Source organism: Acomys russatus, chromosome 15, assembly GCF_903995435.1.
Source record: "Acomys russatus chromosome 15, mAcoRus1.1, whole genome shotgun sequence".
Classification (NCBI taxonomy): Eukaryota; Metazoa; Chordata; class Mammalia; order Rodentia; family Muridae; genus Acomys; species Acomys russatus.
Window position 1 is genome coordinate 25,134,688 of NC_067151.1, and position 14,347 is coordinate 25,149,034.

The window sequence follows — 14,347 nt, forward strand, 5'->3', positions numbered from 1 at the left end:
AAAAAGATCTTGTCTCAGCTATAAAGTTTAACTTCAGAATCAAATATATCAGGCTATGTTCCTCTTAATATTAGCAACGAAACAAAACATTTATCCATGTGATGTTTACGTTGTTCAATAATATTCTCAGTAGATGATTGAACTAAAAAACAGTAAATAACTTTAGAAGGCATATTTACTATTCACCTGATTGTTAACCAAATCTTAAAAATATTAATGTCTCAACTATACTCTCTGATGCAGATAAATTTGAAAACTTGGTGATAATTCATCAACGTAATTAAAATCCCATTTAATATTTGAATATAAATATGCTTAGGAATACTGTGATTAATAATACAGAACGTTTTTTTTATCTTATGAAATGTGCTAATCAACTCACTAGGTTTTCAGAACTCTGCTAGAACCAGATCAGAACTCCCTCATGATCACATCTTCTGCCTTTTGGTCCACATCTCCATGTATGGCAGAAAGAGTGAAATCCCAGGCATGCATCTTCTCAGTCAGCCAGTCCACCTTCCTTCTGGTATTAATAAAGATTACTGGGTGATAGTGTTACATACAAGTCACACAATGTATCAAGTTTCCACTCTTCTTGTTACACAGTGATGTAGAATTGGCAGATGCTCTCCAGGGTCAACTCTTCCTTCTTGACAAGAATATGAATGGGGTCCTTAATGAACTTTCTGGTCACCTCAAGGATGTTAGAAGGCACTGTAGCAGACAACAAAACTACCAGTGTGTTACTGTTAAGCTTTGGGAATATATCATAGATCTGGCCTTTTAACCCATGGCTTAACATTTCATCTGCTTCATCCAGCACAAACATCTTGAAGTATTTAGGGGATGAGTATCTCCAGTTAAGCATGATCAAACACCCAGTCAGGGGTGACCACAATGATATGGGGAGCTTGCATTTGCAGCTTCTCCACCTCAGCACGCACATTGGTTCCCCCAATACGGGAATGACCAAAGGCACCCATGTATTCTCCTAATGCCATAACCACCTTTTGTATCTGCTGAGCCAATTCACGAGTGGATGCCACAACCAAAGCCTGAGTAGCCTTCATGTCTAAGTCAATCTGTTGCAGAATTGATATGGCAAATAGTTCTGTTTTCCCAGTCCCAGACTGGCCTTGAGCAATTACATCATACCCCTTGATACAAGGAAGAATAGCTCACTGCTGAATGACAGCCAACTTCTCAAAACCATAGGCAATATAACAGGTAGGAGGAATGCTGAGAGATTCATGTAATCAAAGCTATCAAAAATCTCATTTGAGTTATTCTCAATGATGCCTTCAGGCTCCAACCCATCATGGTTATTGCCTCTGGATTGAGAATCCTGACTTGCAGACATGATTCTTAGACTCTCTTTGCTCATATTTTTAATTTTGGAAATTATTAACATGTAAATATATTTATAGTGCATATATGTATATCAGGATAAGAATACCTTAATGTAAAAATTATGTTATCAGATGACTAATGCTGGTTGTTGTGGTACATGACTCTAATCACAGAATTTGGAATGAAAATAGCAAGACTGAGCTATGTAGGGCTTTCCAGTTCAGCCTTGTGTATGTGTGTATGTGTGTGTGTGTGTGTGTATATATACATATAATTCAAAACACCAGAATAGATAAAGAAATGAATATGTATAATCACTTGATTTAAGAATGAGTACCAGAGTGGAATTTATCTGCCTTTGGGCACAGGATTAACTAGGTCATCTTCTCTATTAGACATAGCGAAGACATTGTTTAGATGTAGAATAATTATATGGATATCTCTTTAAGTTTTTTCCTTTTCATCTTATTCCAGTCTAACTGAAATGCGCTTAAGATGTGTCTGCCAAAAATGATATCATCAAAGTTATGCCTGCTGTTTCTTTACACAACTATGTTGTTTATCCTTATCCATAATTCATTATCTAAATATATAAATAAGAAGACAGAACAAAGCAAAAATAAATGATAATACAATGTCAAAGATCTCTAAGGACCTGGCATTAAAACACTGTTCATTTTGCTTCTTGTGATCACATTGTCAGCAAACACACATTGGCAACACTTTCTTCATCATTTTTAAAAATCTAAAATATTGGGATGTAATGTGAATAAATTATAAGATATAAAAAATTAAAAAAGAATACGAACACAAAAAATATTCCATTAATTGGATTTTATTTAGTAGGCGAACATACAAGGTATTATTTCCATTTATCTTGACCAACAAAAATCCAAAATCCCAATTAAAGCTTTAAACATGCTATGCACACCATTAGTTTAAACACTTGTTGAAGGATGAAGTGTATGTTGCCCAGGACCATCCACAGTTTGCAGCTTGCTGCAGGAGGAGGCAGTAATACTACTTCCAGGTCCTTTATCTTTCAATATTCTTCTTGTCTCGTATAAACTGTGACAATGTCTACAAAATGTATAAGCAATAAAGCAATGAACCCCTATTAGTTGTTAAGGATGATTTGAAGAACACAATATTTAATGACAGGACTCCACCTGTCTTGAAAGACATTAGGATTACGCAAAGAATGGAAACCGAATACCTTGTATTTATTTGAACTCTCCAGCTTGAATGATTCACTACAATAAGCAAGTCATTCCAGATTTCAATTTCACATTAAAAATGCAGCTATCTCTTTACATACATGATGGCATCAGTAAGAATTAGTATGACTCATATGGGCCCTAAGGCAAATAATTACCACTAATTGCTTTTCTCGATTGTACTTTTACTGTACTTACAAGTGCATGTCCTATTATCTATCAATTCTGTTCACTGTTGCCTTACTATTAAATGCAATGCTGTAAAATCTTTTTGAATATCTGGAACAGATTAGGACATGATGCACTGAAAACTATTTCTGGGATACATGGAAAAATGCCAGAAAGAATGTGGAAAACACACTTCAAGGTTATTGTAATCCATGCTCAGTTGAATTACATGTTGAATTCTTTGTGCATGTAATAATGATTTTTGTACATTTCAAAGTTTAAACTAAAATATATACGTGATAACAAAAAGCTGAAAATCTGTGCCAATGACTGTGCACATCTGTATGAATATTTGAAAATAGTGAACAGCTGCTGAAACATATGTTTATAAAAATACGAAAATTAATTGCAAAATTAATTTGAAGTAAATCCAATGTTAATAATATATAAACTTACTGAGAAATAAAATAGTAGGCAATTTGTTGTACTACACTTTTTTGGTATGCTAATAAATGAATAATGTTTTAATAAATTGGTTTATATTTTTATGATTTAGTTTTTCAAATTACAAAAGTAGAGAATATTTGTTTTTATTTTAGATGATAAATAGCATATACTGACCATCACACATGGATAGCCAGAGACTTTAATATTCCACTCTCCTCAATAGACATAATCCAGACAAAAACTATAAAGAGAAATATTGGAACTAATGACATATAAACCAAATTTATCTAATAAATATTTACAGAACATTCACTCCCTCACAGAAGAATATACTTCCTTTTCAGCATCTCATGGAACTCTCTCCAAAATTGACCACATATTAAACCAAAGGCAATTCTAAACAGATAAAAAAAAAAAAAAAAACCAAAATTAAAATAATACCCTGCATCCTACCAGACTGCCAAGGATTGAAGCATACCAACAACAGAAATCTTACAAAATAATGGAAGCTGAACAACTTAGTACTGAATCAGTAAGTGGGTCAAAATCATAATTTAAAACTTACTACAATAAAATTAAAATGAATACACAACATACCCAAATTCATGGAGAACAAGGCAGAATTTAAAGGAATGAATAACAACACAAAAAACTGAAGAGAACTCATACAAGCAACTTAACTGCAAACCTAAAAATCTAGGATAAAAAGAAAACAAAAACTATATGCCATAGAAGTATATTACAAGGAATAGTTAAACTCAGGGCTGAAATAAATAAAATAAGAATACAAAAAAAAAAAAATCAATGAAACAGAGACATGACTATTTTCAAAAAGTCAATAAGATTGACAAACCATTATTTAACTGAAAGGCAAAGAGAGAAGATCCAAATTAATGAATTAGAAATGAAAAAGGGAACATAACAAGAGACACCAAGAAAATTCAAGGAATCATAATGGCACACTTAAACTATGTACTCCATCACATTGGAACATCTAAAAGAAATAGATAATTTTCTTAATACATACTACATATCAAACTTAAATCAAGACTAAAGAAGAAATTTAAACAGACCTATAATTTTCAGTGAAATAGAAATAGTAATTACAATTATCCCAACCAAAAAAAACAAACAAAAACTCCTGGACCATGGGCATTAGCTCAAAAGTCTTCTGATTTTTCAAAGAAGAGATAATGGTGATACTCATTAAATTATTAAACAAAACAGAAGCAGAAATAATGTTATCAAAGTCCTTTTATGAGGTCACAGTTACCCTTATATTCAATCCACATAAAGACAACACAAAGGGGCTGGAGTGATGGCTCAGCTGTTATACGCTAGGCTCACAACCAAAACTATAAGACTTAACCAAGAAAAAAAATATTTGGGAATCAAATCTAAGATCACATCAAAAATCATTCACTATATTCAAGTCGGCTTCATTCCCCAAGGTGCAGGAACTATTCTATATATGTAAGCCGATAAATGTAACACATCACATAAACAAAGTGGAAGACAAAAACTGTAGGACCATCTAGTAGATGGTGAACAAGCATTGACCAAATTTCACACCCATCATGATAAAAGTCCTGAATAAATTAAGGATACAAGGGGCATACTTCAGCATAATAAAGACAGCTACATCAAGGCTATAGACTTCATGAACTTAAGTGGGAATAAAATCAGCATTTCCACAACTCCCTCTGTACCTATTAAGTATAGTACTTGAAGTCTTAGCTAGAGCACTAAAGACAACTGAAAGAGATCAAGAGGATATCAATTAGAAAGGATTAAGTCAAAGTGTCTTTATATGCAAATAATATGACAGCACACATAAGAGACCATAAAATTCTACCAGGAAAATCTTACAGAAGATAAACACTTTCACTAAAGTAACTGAATACCAAATTAATTTTCAAAAATTAGTAGCATTACTATATATAAATGACAAACAGACTGAAAATGAAATCAGAAATAGCACCTTTCATAGCTTCATCAAATAATATAAAATAACTTTGGATAAATCTAAACAAGCAAGTGGAAGACTTGTAATATAAGCAATACAAATCTTTAAAAAAAATAATGGAAGAAAATATCAGAAGATGGAAAGATTGCTCAAGCTCTTGGATTGGTAGGATTAATCAAATTTCCGTAAATTGCCATCAACAAAACATAATATACTGTTTCAATGAATGTAATCCTCAACAAAATCCCAACACAATTCTTCACAGACATTAAAGGGGAATTTAAAGGAAAATTTTCAACTTTATGTTGAACACACATACAAGGGGGGGGGGGAGCGAGAGAGAGAGAGAGAGAGAGAGAGAGAGAGAGAGAGAGAGAGAGAAGAGGGGAGAGAGGAGAGAAGAGAAGAAGAGAGAGAGAGAGAAGGAGAGAGAGAGCGAGAAGAGAGGAGGAGAGAGAGAGAGAGAGAGAGAGAGAGAGAGAGAGAGAGAGAAGCTAAAACGGTACCAAACAGTAACAGAACTTCAGCATGAGAATGGATCATCCCCATTCTAATGTAGAGATGTAATAATAAAAAATAGCATACAGCTGGCACAAAACCAGATACGTTCATCAGTGAAGTGACTTGATGTCCAAGACAGAGATCTACACAACTATTGACATCAAATTTTTGTAAAGAATTAAGAACTACACAATTGATAAAAGACATTATCTTCAACAAATGATGGTGGTAAGACTGGATTGTTGCACGTAGAAAAATACAAATAGATCTGAGGCTGAACAAAATTCAACTCCAAATTGATCAAAGACTTCAACATAAGGTCAATGGCACAGAATCTGATATAATGGGAACGGGGGAATTACCTTGAACTCATTGACACCAGAAAAATACTTATTGAATAGAACACCATCAGCACAGAGACTAATAACAACAATTAGTAAATGAAACTCCTTTAAACAGAAAAGCTTCTGCATATGGCAAAGGACACTGTAATTAATACCAAGAGGCAGCCCACAAAAAGGGAAACATATTTTCTTGAATTACGCATTTGATCAAGGGCTAATATGCAAGATATATAAGGAACTAAAGAAAGTATATTTAAAGTGTTGCAGCATACTTGATCTGAATGTGATACATGAGATTGTGAATGTAAAAACCTGTCTTTGATCTCCTTGTGATCCCAGAGACTGAAATGTAAACCCACGTTTCATGTGGTTGAGCCCTAACAACACCTTTAATCCAAGAACTTTTGGTTTATTGTAAACAGGTGACTGAGGTGTGGTTCATTCAGCCTTACACACAGGTTTAATTCAAGAGCGATTGGCACACAGGATTTCATAAAGTTAATCCTAGGTCAAGAGGCAAAGCAAGAAACCAGCCGACAGGAATTCAAGTGTAGGAGGGACTTTGAGTTGAGGTGTATTTAAGACAGTGTATAGAAGTAGAAGGTCTTTGCCACTTTACTTCCTTGGGTCTTGGGATTTTAACTTTAGGTTTTTAGATCTGGAGCTCCTTGGCCTTCGGATTTTTGGGCGTTGAGCTAGCAAGCCTTTGGCCTTGGGTTTTTGGGCCATCTATTCATGGGCATCAGTGAGCCTTTTTGGCCTTCTCTATTGGCACATGAGCTGAGTAGGAAGTTCAGCTGGGTGGTTTCTCTGCCTCTCTGAGCTAGCAGGTTTTTCACCACAGCATCTGGCTCCTGATTCTTTATTGGTATAATAGAACAATCTGAGATTTTCAATAAAAACAACAAGAAAAAATAACTCAATTAAACAGATCTAAAGAGAGAACCCAAAAAAATTCAAAACTCAAATGGCTGAGAAACATGTTAAGAAATAGTCAACATCATTAGTTATCAGGGGAATGTAATCTACTTTGAGAATTTTAACTTATAGCTGCCAAAATGGCTAAGAACAATTAAACAATTAAACAAGGGGACAACCTGTGTTGTTGGTAGGATTACAAACTTTACCTCCACTATATAAAATAGTTGGAAGTTCTATAAACCCATATACGTCAAGATCCAGGTATAGGACCCTAGAATAAAGAATGCTTTATTCTACTATAAGGACACTTGTTAAGCCTTATTTATTGCTGCTGTATAATAATAGCCAGAAATTAAAACAGCATAGATGTCTCTCAATAGAAAAAAAAGGATAAATAAAATACTACACTTACACAATAGAGTATTTCTCAGCCACAATAAACAAACAAACAAAGAAATAAATAAACTGTCATTATGAAATTTGAAGATAAACTGATAAAACCAAAATAAATCATTGAATAAAAATGCACTTAAACATACATATCATATGTATTTGCTTTGATGTGGATATTAGCCAATTCAATGATAACCAAGCTATAATTTATAAAACCACTAAAGTTAGATATATAGCAGCCTACAGAATGTGAAAAGATTTTAATCAACTCCACGTCTGATAAAAGGTTAATATGAAAACATATAAAAGGCTTAAGAGATTATGTAGCAACAAACCAAACAATCAAATTAAAAATGGAACAGAGCTAAATAGAGAATTCTCAATAGAAGAATCGTAAATGGCTGAGAAACACTTAAACATATGTTCAACATCCTTAGCTATGAGTGAGGTACAAATCAAAACTAGAAGTTTTCATTTTATACATATCAGAATGGCTAAGATCAGTAACACAAGTGATAGTTCATGCCAACAGAGATGTGGCACAACACTTCTCCATTGCTGGTAGGAATGAGTATTTGTGTAGCAATGACGGAAATCATTATTACAGTTCCCGCAGAAAATTGAGAGTTTATCTACCTCAAGACCAAGCTATACCACTCTTGGGCAGATACTCTATCCTACCTTCTTTCCAGTGATGTTCATAGCAGCTTTATTCATAATAGCTGGAAACTGGAAAAAAAGCTCCATGTCCCTCAGTTGAAAAATGGATAAAGATAACATGGTACATTGATACAATGTATTACTACTCAGGTGCTCAAAAATATGTGTCATGAAATTTTCAGGAAAATGTATGGAACTAGAAAAAAATAATCATCCTGAGTGAGGCAATACAAACACAGAGAAAGAAACATGACATATTCTTATACTACAGTCCATAGACCCAGAGAGGCTAAGTAATGAGGAGGCCTCTAGAGGCAACTCATGGATTTCCCTAGGTAGAAGAAATAAAATAGACTTTGTAGGTGACTTGGACTGACCAGAGGGATCAGGTGAAAAAAAATTTGGAGTGCAGGGAGAGATGACTGGAATGGGAGGCCATTTAAGGGGATATGTGGAAACCTAGCACAACGGAAACTTCCTGGAACCTATAACTCCTAGGAATGTAGGATACAGCCAACTTCAATAACCTGGCAAGGCTCTCAGTAGTAGGACAGGAACAACAACCCAGCCACAAAACCTTCAACCCACACATTTCTTGCAAGCAAGCTGGTGCAATGGCTCAGAGTTTGTGAGATTGTCCAACCAAGGACTGGTCTAATTTGAGACTCAAGAAAGAGACAGAGCCCAATTTCTACGCCACCTGAATTACCAGGAACAGGAAGCTGCATGGCTCAGAGACCTATGTTAGAAACAAACACAACTGAGAAAAAGTCAATGGGATGATTCTAATGATAATCTGCTATACTCATAGTTTGGTGCCTATCCCACTTGAGATCAGAGAGGCTTCTTCCCACACATGATGGAATCATATATAGAGGCCCACATGCAAATATTAGGCAGAGCTTTGGGAATACTGCAGAAGAGGGGAAATGGAATGTAAGATCCAGAGGGGGTCTAGGACAACAGGATAAATAGCCCACCGAATCAATTTTTTAACACATTTTTATTGAAAGATAAAATAATTCATATTACATCTCATTTTCTATCCCATCCCATGCATCCTCCCATTCCTCCCTCCCTCACACTTTCACCCCAACCCCCCTTCCCTATGACTGTGACCAAAGGGGACCTCCTCCTCCTGAATATGGTGCTAGGGTATCAAGTCTCTTCTTGGTAGTCTGCTATCCTTCCTCCGAGTGCCATTGGGCCTCCCCAACAAAGGGACATGGCCAAATATGGGGCACCAGAGATCCTGTGAAAGTCAGTCCCCAGTCTCCACTTAACTGTGTAGAATGTTCTGTCCCTTGGTTAGATCTGGGTGGGGGTTTGATGATGGTTGTATGTTTTGTCCTTGGTTGGTGCCTTTGATCAAGCAGAACCCCTGGGCTCAGATCCACCCATCATAATGTTCCTCTTGTAGGTTTCTAGGACCCTCTGGATCCACTTACTTCCCTATCCCCTATATTTTTCTCACCTAGAGTCTCAATAGGATGTTCTCACCTCTATCACACTTTCCTGGTAGGTGCAGATTTTGATGGGACCTGCCCCTTGGGCTAGTGTCCAGTTATAAGTGAGTATATACCACTTGAGTCTTTCTGCTTCTGGGTTAGCTCACTCATTATGATCATTTCTAGTTCAATCCATTTGTCCACAAATTTCGGGAATTCCTTGTTTTCAATAGCTGAGTAGTATTCCATAGTGTATATGTACCACAGTTTCTTTATCCATTCTTCTACTGATGGACACTTAGGCTGTTTCCATGTTCTGGCTATTATGAATAAGGCTGCTATGAACATGGTTGAACAAATTTTCTTGTTGTGTGCTGGAACATCTTCTGTGTATATTCCAAGGAGAGCAATAGCTGGGTCTTGAGGAAGCCCTATTCCCAGTTTTCTAAGGTAGCACCAGATAGATTTCCAAAGTGGCTGTACTAGTTTGCATTCCCACCAGCAATGAAGGAGTGTTCCTCTCTCTCCACATCCTCGCCAGGATGTGTTGTCACGTGAATGTTTGATTTTAGCCATTCTGATGGGTGTAAGATGGAATCTCAGAGTTGTTTTGATTTGCATTTCTCTGTTGACTAGAGATGTTGAGCATTTCTTTAAGTGTTTCTCAGCCATTTGATATTCCTCTATTGAGAATTCTCTGTTTAATTCTGAGCCCCATTTCTCAATTGGGTTATTTGGTTTGGTGGCGTTTAATTTCTTGAGTTCTTTATAAAGTTTGGATATTAGACCTTTGTCAGATGCAGGGTTGGTGAAGATTATTTCCCAGTCTGTAGGCAGTCGCTTTGTTCTTTTGACAGTGTCTCCTGCCTTACAGAAGCTTCTCAGCCTCATGAGGTCCCATTTATTAATTGTTGACATTAAGGCCTGGGCTGTTTGTGTTCTGTTCAGGAAGTTGTTTCCTGTGCCAATGTGTTCCAGGCTCTTCCCCACTTTTTCTTCTAACTGATTTAGTGTCTCTGGTTTTATATTGAGGTCTTTAATCCATTTGGACTTGAGCTTTGTGCATGGGAACAAGTATGGGTCCAATTGCATTTTTCTACATGTGGAAAAGCCCAGGGCCAGATGGTTTCAGTGCAGAATTCTATCAGACCTTCAAAGAGGAGCTAATACCGATACTCTTCAAGCTACTCCAAAAGATAGAATTGGATGGAACATTACCAAATTCTTTCTATGAGGCCACAGTCACGTTGATACCTAAACCTCACAAAGACCCAACAAAAAAAGAGAACTTCAGACCGATTTCTCTTATGAACATAAACGCAAAGATACTCAATAAAATACTCGCAAAACGAATACAAGAACATATCAAAGATATCATTCATCATGACCAGGTAGGCTTCATTCCAGGCATGCAGGGATGGTTTAATATACAGAAATCCATCAATGTAATCCACCGTATAAACAAACTAAAGAAAAAAACCACATGATCATCTCCTTAGATGCAGAAAAAGCATTTGACAAAATCCAACACCCATTCATGTTTAAAGTGTTGGAGAGATCGGGGATACAAGGCACATTCCTCAACATAATAAAGGCTGTATACAGCAAGCCAATAGCCAACATCAAATTAAATGGAGAGATACTCAAGGAAATTCCTCTAAAATCGGGGACCAGACAAGGCTGCCCACTTTCTCCATATCTCTTCAATATAGTTCTTGAAGTCCTAGCCAGAGCAATAAGACAACACAAGGAGATCAAGGGGATCCAAATGGGAAAGGAAAAAGTCAAGCTATCCCTATTTGCAGATGATATGATAGTGTACATAAGTGACCCCCAAAATTCCACCAGAGAACTCCTTCAGTTGATAAGCACATTCAGCAAACTGGCTGGTTACAAAATTAACTCAAAAAAATCAGTAGCCTTCCTATACACATATTCTTTATTGTAAGAATGATACAATGAGAAAAGGTGTTGTTACCATTAGTTCAATACTTCCCACGTATGAAATGTGTGGAAATATGATATTTTCCCTCCATCTCTTGTGAGTCTAGCCTTTAATGGCTGAGCCATCTCTCTGGCCCCTTCTTCTCCCTGTGTTTATTTTCTTCTGTTTTTGCTTGTGTTGACAATTCTTTATCTGATCTGTCTGCAGTTACAACTTTTTTTTTCCTAACAACAAATTCAGCTCAAAAATGGATTCATTATAAATTTCCAGAGGTGGAAGTTAAATCCATATAGTTCACGTTATTCAATGTTTAATAGCATGCCATGCTCAACAAGGAACTTTCATTTTTCCCCCTCCATCCTTGATCAGTTTGGAGTTCCAGAAAGCCACAGACTTAGACCTCCATGTCGCCTATGATCTCACTGGGCGATACCCCCTGAGAGTGGCTCCTTGGGTACTGGCTGTTGTGTGGATCTCAGAGCCTTGGCACTTGATGAGGGGTTAATATTAGAAACTGACATTTAAAAGAATACTGATTGAATTTACCGTGGCACTTGGATCAAGACCCAGATGGTATCTGAAGAGTGTGAAAGTGGAAAACAGTAAGACGTTAATATCATACAAGCATCTTTCAGGGAGACAAATAAATTGATTGAGGTCCTCGCTGGGACTGGCCTTTTGTGTGAAAAAAAAATGGATTCATTTGAACATTCATTTTTCTTAAAAACATTAAAATTTCCTTATGATTGTTTAAAATAGGCATATATCAAAATACATATTGCTGATGATTTTAGATTTTTATTGGTGTGGCATGACAATTAAGCCAAACAGGGATCAGTTTTATGATAGCAAACCATCAGTTAATTGCACTTTAGAACCTTTATTACAAAACGCTCATCTAATTTACTAATATCCGAGTTTCAGAGCCTCATCCTTATTTCAAAAACAATGCGGGAATGTATAAAATACATCAAAATATTTTACAGTGTGCACAGGAGTTCACAATAAGAAGGAGAGGTTCCAGAACTAAGAAATGAAAAAAAAAAAAAAAAAACTCAAACACAGAGCATTTAACAGTTATTAAATTCAAACAGTGAAGGTGGGGATTAGCATCACTCTTGAACACTGAGCTGCTTCCAACAATATCTAGGAAGGAAGAAGGTGAAAATGAACATACAACAACGCCTGGCCCTGAAGGACTAAGTACAGAGGACTGAAACAAACTGTCCTCCTTGAGACTGCAGTAGCAAAAGAACCACTTCAAGTAATTGGGAAACACATGTGTCCCTGAAACCTAGGTAAATGGGCAGTCACACACACACACACACACACACACACACACACACACACACACAGCACAAGTATAAATGTGTTGGTATTATAAATTAAAAAACAAAATAGCAAAAAGACTTTATGAATGCTTGTTCACAGTTAAACTATAAATACATGAAGAAGGAAAAAAGTATAAAGAGAAATAAAAGAGTGTTAATTTGATAATCAAGTTGCAGAAATGGTACCTCAGAAAAATCTTCTTAAAGAAAGATTACATATGTTTTTTGTTAGATAAAAGAGATATACAGACATAAAATACTATTGATAAAAATAGAGTTAAGGAAGGAGAAAAATATATTTTCAATACAAGTTTGTGAAACCTGTACATAAAATATTCATATTAGCATAAGAAATATTTGACAATGCTTTATTCTAATGTTACAAGTTATGACATTTTCAGCTCAGAATGCATGATGCCTTTACTAACACTTAGGTAGCAGACAGGAGCTATAGTTAAATACTGAACTCTTGGTTGAAAGACTATATATAAAATATTGAATATACAATAACAACAAAATTCTCAGATCTAGCCAATGGTCAGAATATTTTCCACAGTTGAGTGGAGAGTGTGATATGACTTTCTCACGTACTATGGTGCCTCACATTTGACCATGTCCCCTGGAGGGGGAGACCTGGTGGCACTCAGAGGAAGGACAGCAGGTAGCCAATAAGAGACTTGATACCCTATGAGAATATATAGGGGGAGGTGATCCCCCTCAGGAACAGTCATGGGGGAGGGGAATAATGGGAAAATGGAGGAGGGGGGAGGAATGGGAGGATACAAGGGATGGGATAAACATTGAGATGTAACAAGAATAAATTAATTAAAAAAAGAAAAAAGAAAAAAAAAACAATAACAACAAATGGTCAGTCCAGAAAATATGCATAGATGTGTGTTTTACAGAATGAGATGGTAATGTTTTGAAATGCATATTTATATAAATATTCATGTTGCTATGTAGCTACAATTAGTTAGACTAGGTCATGAATCTGAAAGAGAGCAAAGTAAAGGTTTACAGGATAGCTTAGGTGAATGAAAGGAATGGAGGGGTGTTGTTGTTTTTATAATACTGTATTTGTTTCTCTTAGTTTCTCTCTTAACCTGATTATCACACAAATAATTGAGACTCATTTATATTTGTTTATAATAAGCTTTGTGACACAATCTGGAGCAGTTTAAGTTGTTTTAGCCTTCTTTGTTAACATGACTCCATCTTTGCCAAAAATCCTCCAGTTACTTGCTTCTTAGTTCTCTCTTTGACCCACTAAATCTTCAACCCTCCTGCACCTCTGCCTGTGGCTGAATCCACTGATGAATCACTTCTTCGCTCTTCCAACTCCTCCTGTGGCAGGAGAAAGTCCAGTCCTACTCTTTCTCTTGCTCAGAGATTGGTTGTAAACTGCTTTATTGACATATCAGGGGGACAATTGGGGAGCAGTGTTTATACAACATTAAGACAGGAGATTTTAGACCAAGGCCTGCAAACAGAAATGGGGGATACAGAAAACAGTATTTGAATTAGGCAATAAGCTTTTGCCTACAAAGGGGCAAGGATACAATTACATTATAATCTTAAATATAAAGAACCCTATGAGCATATACAGGGGGGAGGTAATCCCCCTCAGGAACAGTCATAGGGGAGGGGAATAAGGGA

The 14,347-nt window shown here is 36.1% G+C and overlaps 1 pseudogene; it reads right to left on the reverse strand.

Annotated features, from left to right (window-relative positions):
• Positions 1-381: 381 nt before the first annotated feature.
• Positions 382-1,360, reverse strand: LOC127199648 (eukaryotic initiation factor 4A-I-like; annotated as a pseudogene).
• Between the last annotated feature and the right edge of the window lie 12,987 nt (positions 1,361-14,347).